Source organism: Tasmannia lanceolata, unplaced genomic scaffold, assembly GCF_043159265.1.
Source record: "Tasmannia lanceolata isolate RefF3 unplaced genomic scaffold, GAP_Taslan_0.1 ptg000007l, whole genome shotgun sequence".
In the NCBI taxonomy this organism is placed as follows: domain Eukaryota; kingdom Viridiplantae; phylum Streptophyta; class Magnoliopsida; order Canellales; family Winteraceae; genus Tasmannia; species Tasmannia lanceolata.
The window spans coordinates 21,097,616-21,107,762 of NW_027518684.1; the positions used below are offsets into that span (position 1 = coordinate 21,097,616).

At 39.9% G+C, this 10,147-nt stretch overlaps 1 long non-coding RNA gene across 2 annotated transcripts; it reads right to left on the bottom strand.

Moving 5' to 3' along the window:
- Positions 1-1,100: 1,100 nt before the first annotated feature.
- LOC143882260 (uncharacterized) lies at positions 1,101-6,681 on the bottom strand. Of its 2 annotated transcripts, XR_013252153.1 has the most exons (4): positions 3,285-6,681; positions 2,679-2,982; positions 2,148-2,286; positions 1,101-1,438 (listed from the first exon to the last, which is right to left on the bottom strand). It is a non-coding gene; the product is annotated as an uncharacterized LOC143882260 (long non-coding RNA). The 2 variants fall into 2 exon arrangements; XR_013252152.1 differs by having other exon boundaries at positions 1,101-2,286; positions 3,285-6,669.
- Positions 6,682-10,147: the final 3,466 nt, after the last annotated feature.

Consider the following 10,147-nt stretch of genomic DNA (forward strand, 5'->3'; position numbering starts at 1 on the left):
AACGGGGGCCCAAGGAGTGCAATCATCAAAATAAAGGAGTCTTGATATTAACTTCTTAGATATCTAAAAAAATAGAAGCCCGCATGACCACTTGTGTTGGTCATTTTCAAAACAAAGAAGACACACTATATGGTCTTAGCTGGCATTAAGAAGGGACATCGAATTGATAAGATAAAGATTTTAGGTATTCTTGGAGGAACCCTAAAGGGAGAATGATGTATAAAGTTCCTACAACGCAAAATTGTCTTATACTACTAAATTACATTGCAGAGCCATCACTAAAATAGTAGATAATATAAAAATTAGGCGTTAAATATTGTTCAAAATAGAGGATTGTACTTAGTTTCGGCTTGAGAGAGAGGATTTGCTTATTGGGGGAGAGAGGATTGTATTGATTTATCGTGAAATATCAGCAAGAATGGCCAAAATCATATGGAACATGAACTGCCTTCATTTCACATAATACCCTCACCAAATGATAGCCATTAGTGTGCCAAATTTTAAAGAAAATATAGCCGCATTAAACATTTAAAAAACTGAGCAGAAAATATTTGCTCTGCTAAAATCAAATACTATTTTGTAAGAACCTTGCTACCTTGGTATAAATTATATTTTGTAAGTAACATTGTGAACATAATGTGATTGCATTTAACTATTTATAAAGATTTGAGAAGAAAATAATTGCACTTAAATATTGTATATCTTTTTTGCCACAATGTTACCATATGCTGGAAAGCCACTCCTCTTTGGGCAGCAAAGGGATGCGAAAGAACACCCAAAATGATACCTAATCTTAAATGCCCTTCTTTTAGTAAAATGAAACTAAAAAAATCCCCAAGCCGAAAGGGTGATACTAACAAAACACCCAAAGGAAGGATATAGAATACCCAAAAAAGGAAAAGGAAAAGCTATCTTTTTAGTCTCTTCTTATTACCACTCACTCTTTTCACCTACGTTTTTCTACAGATGGGTGTTGCTTTTACTGATAAATCCTGAATATATAAAAGACAAAAAAATTGATGTGATTGCTAGAATAAAGGTTCAACTATGAAAAAAAAAGAATTTTGACGTCTGCTTTATAAAAATGTCAAAAGAAAATAGACCACAAATAAAAATAGACATATTCATTCACTTTCTATAACTAATACATTAACAATAAAACTTGAAAAGAAGAAACTCACTAGAGATCAACTCACTTGTATAGAGGTTTTAAAGCTGTCCATATACCAATGAGAACAATCATTAGAAAATTAACAACCACGTATATACAATGAGCAAATTCATCTTCCAAAACACACTGGTTCAATATATGCAACTGATGAAAATCAACCAAGAGCTAAGAAACAACAAAAGGTGAGGTTAACCAAGAAATCAGCCCATGTGTGCCTCTTCAGAAAATTGTCTTCATGAATGGAATTCTGTTTTTTCATACTGGTTTCTGCAATGAGCCACAAAATCAAAAGGGAGAAAACATAATAGATGAAAAATTGGGAGAAAATATTTTTGCCCTTTTGGAAAGCCTTATTAGTGGTGGGTCATCGAGGTCATTGCCGAAGTCTTGGTGAAAGCTATCGAAAAAAGAAAAGTTCATTCTTACGTCGGGCGGGAGGAAGCAGAGACCATCGATTTTTTTTATGACGGAAAAGCAGACCTTCCAATTCCAACTTCTTAAAACCAAAACTGACCAACCCCCAAAATCCAGATCTACATATCAATTTCCAATCCGCATATCTCTTTAAATCATAAAAAAGGTAAAAAAATAAAATAAACACAAAATCTTTACAAAATCCAATAACAGTAGACACACATGAAGGTACAGATAAATAGCATGAAAAGATTAGAATTCTATCATAACCAAACACTGCCATAAAAAATCTTACCTGAAGCCTTTCTTAACACACACACACACACACACACAATAGATCATTCCAACTCTATATTGGACCGGCATTTGCAAAAGAGTAGAAACCCAACTCTCATACACAACTTCTAGAAGTTATGCATTACTTGATTCAAAAAAATCACAAATCCTAAAAAATCAAGATCAATAAAATCTTTAAAACCCAGCTTATTGCCTCAGGCGAATTATATACTGACATGACTGTGATAATTTAATAAAAAAATGATCAAGGAATTAGCTTTTTTACCCTTGAAGGCTTCACCAGAGATGCCAGTAATTCCTTTTAGCATCCTTGCAAGCCTGTCATTGGCATCCTCCAACTAGTCCGAAAAATCCATCGCATGATTTCTTGTACCATCATTATTGGCTGGTGCCAAACTATGATTCTACACAATGAAAAAATTGCATGGCCATAACTATCGCTGTCAAAAGGTGTAGTGGACTCCATTACGAAAAATAATTTGGCAAAAAAAAAGAGAAAAAAGGTTGTAGTGTTTCGATAAGTCTAGGTGAAAGGTATAAGTGAAAGGGAAAACAACAAAATCATTAAGATCCGTGTTCTTCTTATCTCACGTGAAGACTAAAACAAAGAAATTTGAATGTCACAATTTGATCGGTTGGCAGTATGTTTTGGTTTATTAATTAAAAACTATGGACATGAAGAGTGAAAGCATGAATTACCTAAAAGACGAAAATTCAGATAAAGTCCTCCCATGCGAGGCTGCTCGAATTCACATAATGAAGCGGAGATTGAAACAAAGAAGGAATTTAAGTTTACCTAGAACGGGACCCATTTGCGAAAGAGCAGGGGGACGGAGCAAAGACAAGCAGAAGGAATTTTAGCGGCTCTGTAAAGTAGAAAACCATGGTAAAAGCATTCGGGTTGTCTCTGCACGAACTTGCGAAACAAAGGTAAGCCCATTGGAGAAATGAAGTAAAAACACAAAGAAAGAAACCAAAAAACCCCAAAGTGCATCCGCTAATCAATCAACAGAGAGAACACAAACAGAGAAGGAATTTTGGCTGATCCTAAAGGAGAAAGCCCTCAATTCTTTTCTTTCTAACTTGTCACTACATTAAACCTGTGAAACAAAGGAAAGCTCATTAGAGAAATGAAACATGCTATTCGTGTAAGAAAGGCTAGAAAGAAGGAAACCCATAAAATTACTTTGAACAAAAAGATAAGGAATCCAAAAGAACAAATAGTTATATAGGCAGCGGGACCGAACCAAAAAAATTTGAAATGCAAGGGAAAAAAGGCAGCAAGGATGAAACAACAAATCGGAATCCAAGAAAAAAAAACCCAAATGGAACAACAAAGAACCTAATTGGTAGTTTCTCATTTTTAGTATTAAATATATAAAATTACAATCATATACCGTACCATACAGAAAGTAATGAAGTTTCAAGCTTTGGATTGGGTAGAAGCCCAGACAGCAAGATAATCATCTCAAAGGACCACCATTCAAGATTGATCATCATCGACAACAAAAAAACTCATTTAAGGTAAATTAAAGAACATTCTAGCTGAGAAAAACATGAAAACTTATTACTAAAATAGAAATTACCATATCATTACAGCAGATGGAATTGCAAAATGGAAGAATTCATTGATTCCTCGGAACACCTCCATTGAGAACAGTGTTAACGTATCTCATTCAAGATAACCACGACATACCTTCTATATAGTCAAGGCATCATGACATCATGCTGAATCATGAACTCTTCCATTCTGCAGCAGCCCAAGAAGGAAGATATCTTCAACATAATAAGATAAGGATTGATGATGTCACCCTTGACTAGCCAAAGAAGGAATGTCTTTCCAATTAATGCCATGTTGGGAAAGAGAATATTTTATTCATTCTTTGTATTTTATGTTCTTCCTTATATTGATTGATTGTAATCATGAAATCCTACTATCATGAGATATGACATGCTGTACTCTTCCATGTATAGAACACCCTATTCATTATAAGTATAGAGTGGCAATCCAACCAATGGATATGCAAACATTTGTCTTAATCTTTTGTTTTCATGGTATCAGAGCACTAACAATCCTCTATTGCTAGTCAAATCGATCCTTCTCTTCCTAACTCCCCTTCTTCTTCACTTCCTTTTCTCTCCCTTTTCAATGGCATCTACCATATCTGCCACTAGCTCTTCTTCCCTCCCACCGTCTGGTTCAACAATCATGCCCAATGTTGGATTGCTTACCAATATTTCTCATCTTGTCTCTGTGAAACTTGATAGAACCAACTGCTTATTATGGCATAGTCAACTTCTCCCTATCCTTAAGAGCCAAGACCTCTTGAAATACGTTGATGGTAGTCTCTCGGCCCCTAGTCCGTTTATCACGCAACCTGGCGATGATAATAATGTCCTCACCATCCCAAACCAAGACTATGCCACATGGGTTCGCATTGATCAAATGCTCCTCAGTTGGCTCAATGCCACTTTGTCCGACACCGTACTCGCTCAAGTTGTCGGTCTCCCTACTGCTCGTGATGTATGGCTCTCTCTTGAATCCACCTTCTCCTCTCTCTCCAATGCAAGGATCATGAGCCTTCGTTACCAACTTCAGTCTGCTCGCAAAGGATCCTTCACTATCACCGAATATCTCCAACAGTTGAAGGCAATTGCCGATGCTCTTGCTCTTATCCGTCAACTTGTAACGGATACTGATTTAATCCTTTACACTCTTAACGGTCTTGGATCGGACTATGAATCCTTCACCACTGCTATCTCCGTAAGAATTGATCCCATCTCTTTTTCTGAACTTCACTCCTTGTTGTTGCATCATGAACAACGCCTCGAGCATGCCCAACAACACTCCTTAGTCCACGCTCAGAACACCGCCTTTAGTGCATATAACAATCGTGGTCGAGGCCGTGGTCATTCCAACACCTGTCCCACTCTAGCCCCACCACTTGTCAAGAATGGCATTTTGGGAGTAGCACCACATAACTCAACCAATCAAACATCTCCTCTGACTTGCCAAATATGTCGCAAGCGTGGTCACGAGGCCCTCCACTGCTACAATCGTTTCAACCACTCCTATCAGCCTGATGATCTTCCTCAATCCTTTGCCACCATGAGTCTTCATTCTGGTGACCAACAATGGTACCCCGATACTGGGGCCACCAACCACATGACAGCCGATCTCAACAGCATGGCTCTTCACTCTAACTATTACGATTCTTATCAGATCATTGTCGGTAATGGTACTTCTCTTCCCATTACTCATACTGGTATGGTGCAACTTCAGACACCTCTCTCTACTATTCCCTTGCATTATGTTTTATGTGTTCCTGCTATTAAAAAGAACCTTCTCTCGGTTGCGCAACTGACACGTGATCTCAATTGTTTTTTTACATTCCATTCTGATGGGTTCACCATAAAGGATTGAGCCACGGGGATACTTCTCCACGCCGGACCGAATAATGGAGGCCTCTACCCAATTCAGCCCAATGGCATTCCACACTCACTGGATCATTCCGCTTTCCATGGACGTCGTGTTTCAGGAGATGTTTGGCACATGCGATTGGGACATCCTCATTTTCATATTCTTAATTCACTAGTCAACCGTAGTAGCATTTCTCTTACTAGTTCTTTGAAGAATAATGAACTTTGTTCTCATTGTCTTGCTGGAAAAATGTCTAAATTACCATTTTCATTATCTACTTCTATTTCTCATGATGCACTTGAACTCATACACTCGGACTTATAAGGCCCGGCACCTACTGTATCTAATGATGGTTTTCGATTTTACATGGTTCTTGTTGATGATATTTCTCGTTTCACTTGGCTATACCCTTTAGTCCATAAAAGTGATGTACTTAAATGCTTTATTCATTTTAAACGAAATGTTGAACTCGTTCTCCAAAAGCCAATACGAGCTTTTCAGTGTGATGGTGGAGGGGAGTACACTGGGAAAATTTTCACTTCTTTTCTAGACTCTTTTGGCATTGCTCATCGCAGGTATTGTCCTTTCACACCCCAACAAAACGGTGTGGCTGAGCGCAAACATCGTCACATTGTAGAAATGGGACTTACCTTATTGCATCAAGCCAACCTCCCTCCCACAGTCCTTTTGGGTCGAAGCATTCCAAGCTAGTGTCTATCTCATTAATCGGTTACCAACTTCAGTTCTTGGAGGAATTTCTACCTATGAGAAACTTTTTGGCAAACCACCCTCATATGATCATCTTCGTACGTTCGGGTGTGCTTGTTATCCCTAACTTGTTCCCTATAACAAAACTAAGATGGATTTTAAAACTCGCCAATGTATATTCCTTGGTTATGGGGCTCACCACAAAGGATACAAGTGCCTTGATCCCACAACTGGGCGCCTGTATATATCCCGTCATGTTGCATTTGATGAAACTAAATTTCCCTTTTCAGTTCCTTTCTCCTCGTCCATTCCACCGACCAACAACACCACTATTCTTCAATGGTTTCCACCGCTTGGCCCACTCCATAGTCCATCCTCTCCTTCCAACCCTGTGCCTGCCACAGCTCCTTCATTATCACCCATTGATTCTGCTTCCTTCGACTCATTGTCTCAGGTGGTTCCCTCTGAACCTCTCCCCACTGCAGATCAAGAAGGTCTGCCCAAAGCCTCCCTTCCTGATCCCCTACCTGAACCTCCCACTGGACTGGCTCCACATTCCCACGGTTCCACTCACCCAATGATAACAAGATTGAAAGATGGAATTAGAAAACCTAAGGCTCTCCTTGCTACCAAGCATCCTATTCCACTTTGCTTCACCTACTTTCCCCTTCCACCGATCCCACTTGTTTCTCACAAGCTGTTAAAGATTCCCATTGGCGTTTAGCTATGCAAGATGAATTCAATGCCCTAATAAAGAATCAAACATGGGTTCTTGTTCCCCCACCAAACCGGGCCAATCTTGTCGGATGTAAATGGGTTTACAAAACCAAATGCAATGCTGACGGTTCTGAGGAACGATACAAAGCTCGCTTAGTGGCAACGGGATTTCACCAACAGCATGGATTAGATTTTGAGGATACTTCCAGTCCAGTGGTTAAGGCTCCCACCATTCGCCTAATCCTTGCACTTGCATGCTCCCACCAATGGTCACTCCGTCAACTCGATGTACATAATGCATTTCTCCATGGAACCCTTCAAGAAGAGGTCTATATGCAACAACCGCCAAGATTTGTCGACTCCATACACCCTGATTACGTATGTCGCCTACGAAAAGCAATCTATGGCCTAAAACAGGCCACACGAGCAGTTTTGCGTGAGCATGGATTTTTTTGTAGTCGCTCTGATCCTTCTCTATTCACCAGACATACATTGACTGGCTGTATCTTCTAACTTCTATATGTTGATGATATGATCATCACGGGTAATGAAACAGGTATCACCACTTTGATAAACTTCTTGGCCTTAAACTTCAATATGAAAGATCTGTGCTCTCTACACTTCTTTCTTGGGATGGAGGTCACCCGCTCTCCCTCTACACTTGTGTTGTCCCAAAAGAAATATGCATTGGATCTTCTACAACGAACTTCAATGCTTGGTGCTAAACCAGTTGCAACACCTATGGCCTCAGGAACTAAACTATCGACATTGGAAGGGGAACTTCTCCCAGATCCTACCACATATCGCAGCATTGTCGGTGCATTACAATATTTAACCATGACCCGACCTGATCTTTCTTACGTAGTAAATCAGGTTTGCCAGTTTATGCATCAACCAACCACGTCCACATGGACGCAGTTAAGCGCATCTTGCGTTATCTTAAGGGTACTATTGGTCATGGACTTTTCTTTCGGGCCTCTCCCTCTACGGCCATGATTGCTTATTCTGATGCGGATTGGGCAGGATGTCCTGGTAATCGTCGCTCTACATCCGGTAGTTGTATCTATCTTGGTCCTAATCTCATACTTTGGAGCTCTCGTAAACAACCCACTGTCTCCCGTTCGTCAGCGGAGGCGGAATACCGAGCTCTTGCCACTACTACTACCGACTTATGTTGGTTGCAATATCTACTGCGTGACATAGGTCTCTTTATCAAGCACCCTCCGCTACTATACTGTGACAATGTGAGTGCTACTTATCTTGTTGCCAATCCTGTCTTACATGCCCGAACCAAGCATATCGAAGTTGATTATCACTTTGTTAGAGAGCGGGCTGCTCGTGGGGCTCTTAGAGTGCTTTTCGTCAATAGTGCCGATCAACTAGCCGATAGTTTTACAAAGGGTTTGCCCATCAAACGGTTTCAATGGCTACGTGACAAGCTGAACGTCTCTACCGCCCCATCCAGCTTGCGGGAGGGTGTTAACGTATCTCCTTCAAGATAACCACGACATACCTTCTATATAGTCAAGGCATCATGACATCATGCTGAATCATGAAATCTTCCATTCTGCAGCAGCCCAAGAAGGAAGATATCTTCAACATAAGAAGATAAGGATTGATGATGTCACCCTTGACTAGCCAAAGAAGGAATGCCTTTCCAATTAATGCCATGTTGGGAAAGAGAATATTTTATTCATTCTTTGTATTTTATGTTCTTCCTTATATTGATTGATTGTAATCATGAAATCCTACTGTCATGAGATATGACATGTTGTACTCTTCCATGTATAGAACACCCCATTCATTATAAATATAGAGTGGCAATCCAACGAATGGATATGCAAACATTTGTCTTAATCTTTTGTTTTCAAATCGCACACGGGTTCTCTTCCAAAATAATGAGTACATTATATAGCCATTTCTCCCTCTAAAAACCCTGATGTATCTTGTTAGAGGAATTAGGTCAAGCAAAAGGTTGATTGAAGCATTACACCCAAGGTATTTAGTTTGGAATACCAAGTTTGTAGCCTCCAGCCCCAATATATAGTGATACACTAGGGTTAATGACAGGTAATGGACTCTAGCCCATGTAGGCCCACTACACCGGTCCATTATCTTATTGGGCTTATATTAGAACATATATGGGTTATATTATATACCCAACAATCTCCTCCTATGTTCTACATATAGCACAATCCTCTATAAAAGTGATTAAATACTTTCGACCACCGCTAGTAGTGAAATTTTTAAAGTCACAGAGATCAGAATATATTAACTCAGGAAGTTGTGTTTCTAAAAACCAAACGAAAATGTTTTCTAGTGATCTTGGTTTGTGCACACACTTCACATCTGTCAAATCTAATCGATATATCTAAAGGTATATTATAAGTTTTAGCAAGTTGAACTATTTTCTTATATTTCACATGTCTGAGATGACTTTATATCTGAGGCAACATTGTATTCGGGGCAACATTTTATCCGAAGGCGACGTAGTATCCGGGGCGACCTTGTATCCGAATGCAAAAAAGTATCCACGGCTACATTGTATCCGAGGCGACATTATATCCGAAGGTAACATAGTATCCGAAGCGACATTATAGCCGAAGCTACATTGTGTCCGAGGCAACATTATATCCGAGGCAACATTGTAACCGAGGAGACATTGTATCCGAAGGCGACATAGTATCCGAAGCGACCTTATATCCGAAAGAAAAATAGTATCCGAGGCTACTTTGTATTCGAAACGACATTATATCCGAAGGCAACATAGTATCCGAAGCGACATTGTAGCCGGAGGGCAACATTGTATCAGAGGCGACTTTATATCAGATGCAACATTATATCCGAGGCTACATTGTAACTGAGGCGACATTACATCCGAAGGCAACATAATATCCGATGAGACATTGTAGCCGAAGGGAACATAGAATCCCTGGCTACATTGTATCCGAGGCAACTTTATATCCGAGCCAACATTGTATCTAGGCAACATTGTATCTGTAGGAGACATAGTATCCGAAGCGTAATTCAATCCGAAAGCAAAATAGTATCTGAGGCTACAATGTATCTAATGGGACCTTATATCCGAAGCCAACATAGCGAAGCGACATTGCGGCCGAAGGCAACATAGTATCCGAGGCACCATTATATCCGAGCCGACTGCATATCCGAGACAACATTGTACCCGAGACGACATTGTATCCGAGACGACAATATATCCGAAGGCAACATAGTTTCCGAAGAGACGTTGTAGCCGAACGGCAACATTATATCCCAGGCGAATTTATATCAGAGGCAACATTGTATCCGGGGCAAGATTATATCCGAATGCAACAGTATTAGAAGCGAAATTGTAGCCGACGGAAACATAGTATCCGAGGCTACATTGTATTCGACGCGACTTTATATCCGAGGCAACA